The following is a 7,530-nucleotide window of genomic DNA, read 5'->3' as shown; positions in this document are numbered from 1 at the left end:
GGAAACGTCAATATTTTTAAACAGTAGCCATAATACCTGAAAGACATGGTGCCCCACCTTCCAAAATGACACCACTTTACATAATGGGGTGCTTTCATTGTTCTGGGAACAAGATACTCATTCCTTACCAAGCCTGGCAAAGCCCTCTCTCTCTCTTTACCTGCCAATATTATTGAGTCTCTACTTATCACGGACACCAGCCAGCAGCAGATTCATGGATTAGAGGGCAAAACAGGAGTAAGGTGTGATCTCCATATTGGAAAAGTCATATTTTTGTAGTAGAAAAGATGGCATTGAGGAAAAGATATGTAAATAACTTCAGGTGACAGGCATCAAGGAATGCCCCTCACCTCTGCAAGGTGAGAACTCAAACTCCCGGTTCAGGGAGCTGCCTTCTCTTCTGGGGTAGAAGTATCTTTGGGAAAATGCTGAGAGCTGCCCTGCTGTTCCCCAAGGTGTCCCCAGGGGAAGGGACCAGCAGGCAAGGGGTGCCAAGTGGTCCGGGCAGAGCCATGTGCTTCAGGGAAGCAGCAGCCCCCGCTTGTCCTTTGGGAACTTGCATACACAGCCTTCACAAAACTTAGAAATTCTGAGCAAAGCGACCTTACAGACATCAGATGTGAATAGAAATCTTGTTCCTATAAATATCAAACAATAAGAATTAACCAAAGTAATTTCATTTGAAATCAATTAGCATTTTCATTTACTTTACTCTGATAAAGAAAGAGTCCACGTTTTCTTTATAAAAGGACATTTCAGCATGCGGCACATGAATTACTAACACAAAAACAATATTCTGTTGTAATTAGGTTAACTCCATTTCCTTACACCTTTCTCCAGTTATCTCCCTCCCAAGTAGAATACTTTTTGAAAATAAGTTACTCAAAGCAAACTATGGAGGCATAGCTTGCAGCGAAATGGAACTGATCAGCGAGGCTCACTGAATGAGCCAATATCAACGTGATGAATTTGTCCAGTAGAAGTGGAGCTTGGGCCGCTTCTTGATCATTTCCAATGTTAATGACAATTTACTTCGTTACTATTGAGGTAGTTATGACTGATGGTGTGATGTTCACTTAGGTTTGCAACATTCATTCATTTCAGCTGTTTTCCTCACTAGGAAAAACAATGCAAAAGAAGCTTCAATAATTTCCAAGGATAGCATAGGAAGCGAAAGCAGTGTGTTGCCACCCACGGCAGCCCTTCAGGTCTGCCAAGATCAAGCCCTCAGAAAAGACTGCTGCTTTCTGTTGCCTCCAAATCTGTACAGCCTCAAAATAAATTTCTGATTCTTCAGTTTAATTTGGTACCAGAATATGATTAGTCCCATTGTGCGAATAGCAAGAAATATATAAAGGCTACATTTATGCCCAATGTAAAAGATGTCATAAAACTAACGTGATTTTTTCCCTTGAGTCCAAGGGAGACTTGAGACTATTACAAAGTTCAAATTTTATAGCAGGAAATAGAAAGCTAATTGATATTGAGTTAGAGCCATAAACAGTCTTTTATAAAGAGCCTCGTTAGACAATGAGAATTACTTTGTGTAAGAGTAGAAAGCGCACAGAAAATAATTTATTAGGCCCGATTTCCATATCAGTCACTGAGCCAACCGACGGCTGGCGCTGATTGTTTACTTAAACTGAGTCAGTGCAGCTCGGAGGCCACAAGCTTTCCAAAGTCTGCTCCTGGTGCCAGGCTTTCACCTCTCAGAACTGATGGGCAAAATCCTTCTACAGGATATCCGCTCTATTTTTTCCTCTTTCTCTAAAAAAGATCTTAATGCTGTATTGAAGTCAGAGGTTTTATTTTATTTTTGTTCTGTTCTACATAATCCTGTCTTTATCCAGGAGAGAGGATATGGAAAGAACCACATTTATAGCCACGCTCACTGTTATCAAATACTTACACAGAGATTACTATATTATTATTTACTATTTCCAGATTAATACATGCATGACTAATGATGGAGTCACATAATCTCAGGAGCTGAAGAGGAAGAGTGGTCACTCTATGCTGATCAGTTCTTTAACTGATGGTTGATCATGAATAAAGACCCAGGTTGTGTGCAGAATCATAGTGACCTTGGACACAGCCACCAACTACCTATTGATGAAATAAGTCTCATTTACTTGATTAACAGTAAGAACAATAATAAAATACATAAATCACTAGGCCTGAAACTGCTGAGAGGGAGGAATTGGCAGAGAAAACTGCAAGACATGCCTGACAAGGTCTTCTTGGCTTTCCTGAGAGATCTCTGTGCGCTGGTGGTGACATCCAGAACTGTATGGTTGGCTTATTCATGACTCTGCGTCAAGTGCATGTTATTATTTAACTCAAAAATTAGGAACAGACAAAGGTGAAAAAAAAAAAAAGAAGAAGAAGGGAAAATGAGGCCTGGGATATACCAAATTTGGCCTCAGTAGCATGGTGGGAAAAACTGTGAACTCTTTTGGAAACAGAAAACGTGTTGGTCAATTACTCCTATGAATAACCCCAAATTTAATCAGAGTCTGTTGATGTGTCCCATCGTTCTGTAAATTGACTTGGTTCACCTAGGAGGTGTTTTCTTTCAGATCGCTATTATGCTGCAGCCGGAGTTTGGCTGAGACTACCTTCATTGGTCTCAGGTTGGGATGGCTGAACCGCCCAGTCCTGTCATGCCTCCAGCTGGTGTGGGACAGTCCAGGGAAGTCTCACTGCAGCTTTGCACCAGGTTGACCCACAAAGGTCCTCAGGTAGCTTCGGGCTTGCACTGTGTGCTGGCTGGATTTGTAGAAGGTATTTGTGAAGAAGGAATTTCCCAAGAGATCCAGGAACAGACTGGCAGAAATTGCGTGCCTCATCGTAGAAAGACTCAGACCATCGTGTCTGTTCCTATGTTTTTAGCCAGCCGCAAAGTCTAGCGTAGATTTAAATGGAGAAAATCATCCTGTTTCTTGAAATGAGAGCAGCATGCATGCGTGACAGAGAAATGAATCCGCAGCAGCTCACAGAAAAGCTTTGCCTGCATCTTGGTCCTTAAGACAGCGTGTGTATCCTTCGCTGTGGGTGCCATGCACTGATATGCTCAGAGATGCTGCTTGCCAAGAGAGCACATCAGCAAGATCCAGTCACCTCTTCACATAAAAATTGTTGATAATTATGGAGAATAAAATTCAAACTCCTTACCATGGTTGGCAAAATCCTGTGGCTTGCCCATTCCACAGTCTCTGGTTTCACTTTCTTCCTTCTTCCCCTCACTTATTTGTCTCTCCCCATCCCCAGCCCCACTGACTTTCTTTATTTTCTTTCAATAATCCAACTTCATTCCCTTGTCAATTTCTGCTGCCTCTCATTGCAAAATCTCTTCCCCTATATCTTCATATGCTCTGTTCCTTCCCTTCTCTCAAGGTTCTGTAGAAACACTTCTTTGAGGAGGGTGACCCTTGATTACCTCTATAGTTTTCACTGGTCATGTTCCACTCATTTTCTATGGCTCTATTATCAGGAATTACCTGCCCATCTCTCTGTTTCAGGTGTCTGGCTCTCTTCGCCCGAGTGTATAAGCACCTCTGGACTTTGGGAGTCTTTCCTATTTTACTTCCATATCTCTAAGCCCAGGAAGAAAAGTTGGTATAAGTTCATAGTATAATGCTGTGCTTTTGCAAAGCTGTACTCTGATGACCATCTCCAGTTCCTGCTTCACAGACTGCTCTGGATTAGGTCTTGAGTTTTTAGTCATAAGGTAAGCCAGCAAGTGCTGCCCTATCTGCCTGTAAGTTCTCTGGCGGAAAAGCCATAGTATTATTCATTTCTAGAGTCCTACTGCCCGTCCCAGTGCCCAGTGTATAACACATACTCCATAAATACTTCTTGAGTTAGAAAACATTGAGTTGAACCAAAAGGAAAGGAAGAAAATAGTAGGTAGTTGAAAAGTGGCAGATAACATCATGAGTAAGAAAACACGTCCCTCTTCCTTTTATTCAAACTAACTTTGGTTTTAATTCAGCCTCAATTACGTGTGCTATTTTTTTAAATGCCACTTTTGTGCAATATGTTAAGAAAACTAATATGAAAGAGTTATTTAGAGGAGAAGTGTGAATTTGGGCATTTTCTATGTCCCCTTTATGCCACGAACTTTATTTTCTCTTGACTATTTGCCATATTCTTATTTAATCAAAGAGGGAGAGATGAAGAAAGCAGGCACCGGAGGCATTACATATGATTTTGTGCTGTCTGATGAAAGAAACTTTTTGTCTATGTGTGTTAGGACTAGATAGATAGATAGATAGATAGAGAGAGACATGCATCCATGCTTATGAAATTGTATCTCTGTGTGAGTGTGTTTTGCATGTGTCTTTCACCAATTACATAAATTAGATGTCATATCCATTTCCAATGTAAAAGATTAAGTTCTTGGAAAGAAAAGTGTTCTTTTTATTTTAAGGGGAACAGATTGATCTCATATTTCAATGCATTAAATATATACTTGAATCCTTTCCCCACACATTGCTAATAGACTGCATTTCCATTAGAAGAATAAAAATAAAAGCAGTCTTCTAGCAAGCTAGTTAAATCTTCTTTGTTCACTGTATCCAGAGATCGATTTAAAATTTCACTTCAGTCACCTGAGGTTAGCACAATCACGCAGCAACCTGCCCACTGCTCTGATCCAGGGCCCTTTGGAACATCCGCATAACGGAAGCTTTCTAGGTGTGGAACACAGCACACCTCAAAATAACAAGCTTGGCTCTGGCAAGATGTTTGCACCAATTACAAGGGTTAGCAGATACTTTATAACACTGATTGATCAATAATTGTAGAACAAGGCGTTCAGCAAAACTTGAAAGACTCATGTCAGCTTATGGTGGTACAATTTAAAAGAATGGAAAGACAAACAAAACTAATTAATAGTAGAAAGTTTGACTTTGTGGTTAGATGGGGAAATCTGGAATTGTGCTTTCTGGTTCAAGAATTCCTATGGATGGGGAGTGGCAGTTTAAGAGACATATTCCAGTTCTTTGACTGTGTATTTCTTCATTGAAACATGAGATCGATGTCAAGTTTTGTAAATAAAACCAAGTAGAAGTTTTGGTGCGCACTGCAGAATTGTCAGACTGCGTCTGGCCCAACCTGCTTCACTTTCAGAAAAGACATGGCTGATCTCCCTCCAAGTGCCCATCGCTTCCACTAGCCAGGTCTATTAGAGGCCAAGACAGATGTTCTATATTTAACTGCTCTTCCTCTCTATGGTTTGGCCCGTAATCTGGTGCCAGTTCTCATCAAACTCAAGCTGTAGCAAGTGTCTTTGCACAATGGATAGCTCACACAGTCTTGTCCTTTTGAGGTTATGGGGAACAGCAGGAAAATCAGTAGCCACGCAAGCCTGGTATGGGTTATGGGGTCTCTCTCCTTGGCTAATTCCAGGATCTTAGATATCATTTGCTGAGGCCAATTAATAGATCACTCAGGTAAAACCACTTTTAATGCTTCTCCTCATATCAGATATTTTTAATATAAATGACAATTTTTTTCCTCTAAATTCACAGACTGTTTTTGATGCTTAAGTTTATTTATTTAATATAGCCACTATATCCATATTTCTCCTACTAGACTAAAATCTCCTAGAGGGCAAGGTCTTTGTCTGAGTCAGCTTTTTATTTATCTAGAAAAAGAAGGATGAAATGTTCATTAGAGAGTGTGCATGCTCATTTAGTGAAAAGGCGAATGGATAGAAAATCTTGTGACTGTATAACAAGGTTTTATTCTGATGTTGAAGTTAGAACTACAGGCAGCTGGGACCCGAAGTTACATTGAAAAGATCCCCTGATTTCACCAACCTGGTTCTGTGAGCAGCGTCTCACTTCAAACATGCAAGAAGCCAGAGTCTGGGCACTTAATACGTTCAATCTGCTCATTTTAGAGAAAGTCCGAAATTACATGATAGAGATTCCAGATATTACCATTTATCACTGGTAATGATTGAGAAAGATTTAGGTCAAATCTGTGTTCATTAATAAACTCTAACATTGATTAGCTATGCCTGGTGATGGCCGTAGAGGAACAGAGACATGCCTTTGAAATTTCTAATCAGACTCAGACATCTTATTTTAAAAAGGATGAAATAGAGTCTACAGGGACAGTCACCTTCTTAAACTCATAACAACAGCCAGGGCTTTACCCGCAAGCTCAGTTTTCAAGGCCAGAAGAAGGGACCCATCAGAAAAGAAACTGATCAAGAAGAGCCTTGTTAACAGGAGCAAAACTCATCTAACTCAGAGCGGCTTCCGCCCTTGAATCTGCAGCCTGCGCAGACGTGGGGTGAATGGCCTCCTCCTCCTTCCCATGCTGACCTGAGCGGGAGAGGCTGGTGCCGGTGCCCAAGCGCTGAGGCAGAGGCGCAGACCAGTGCAAGGCTCACATTTCTGGCGGAGACTGCATTCAGAGGCACAAGCGTCAGCAACACAGAGCCCAGAGGCTCACTGAAGTATCGGTGCAGCTCCACGGCCAGGAGGGGGTTCTAGAGCCCCGCAGCTCCCAGGAGCTCTTCCTGGTGCTGCCCTAGCACAGCTCAGCCTCCTTGGCCAGAAACAGAACAAAACATTTTATATGCTTTATTATACATATATTCATATACATCAAAAGAATCATATCATTTCACATGCTTCTCTCTGATTTACTGTGATCCTCATAAGACATCTCAACAGCCCAAAGTTTTGGCGTATAGGTCCACCCATTCATTCTTTTTTGTCCTCCTCTAGGCATCAAATTTTTATATAGAGCTCATTAAATTCTCATCGCTATGCTGCTTATTGACCTTATTATCATTGTTAATCCCAGCTGTTATGAATATAATATTTGAGGTAATAGATGAATATAATATTTGAGGTAATGGAGATATGCTATAAGAACTACAGGGCATTTGGATGGATAAAGTCCATCTATTGCATCAAAGCTAAGATTGGATACTAGTAGTAGATAAGGGGAAAAAAAATCCAATGTCAAGGTAGTGCATTCTGTGGCATGGTTTATCTTATGAGAGGCATGAGACCACATTGATCAAGTACACGGCGTTTATTAGTTTTCTATGTAATTACCCACCATTCTGGGTGAAGTAATTATTGTAAGTCATGCAGCAGCACACATAGCTGTATAACTCCTTTCAAAGGAAGTTAGATAATAGGTCCTGCCTGAGCAGATGACCGAGTAATGCAAGGGAGTGGGTGGGACATTCATAGGACTTCTGTGAGCTCTTTTTACAGACAGACACACAACATTTGAAAAAGTTGCCTAAGACAGTAGGCTTGAAAACACAACAAATGGCGAACCTCAGAGGCCAGGGCCAAGCCCAGGCCAGCTGAGGCTTGGTTGGCCACAGAGACAGCATGCTCTACCAGAGCTCCTGCGTGAAACGCCGAACTGCTGTGTACTGCGCGGATCTCAGCGTGGCGCCGCCGCAATAAGGCAGCTTTCCCTAATCCACTAATCCCTAATCCCAAGAACACGCAGGCTTGAGATTCTCACGTGGGCCCTGCCTGGCGCTGG

The sequence above is a fragment of the Octodon degus genome, unplaced genomic scaffold, assembly GCF_000260255.1.
Source record: "Octodon degus isolate 3935 unplaced genomic scaffold, OctDeg1.0 scaffold00022, whole genome shotgun sequence".
Classification (NCBI taxonomy): domain Eukaryota; kingdom Metazoa; phylum Chordata; class Mammalia; order Rodentia; family Octodontidae; genus Octodon; species Octodon degus.
Note: the sequence above shows the minus strand (reverse complement) of the source record.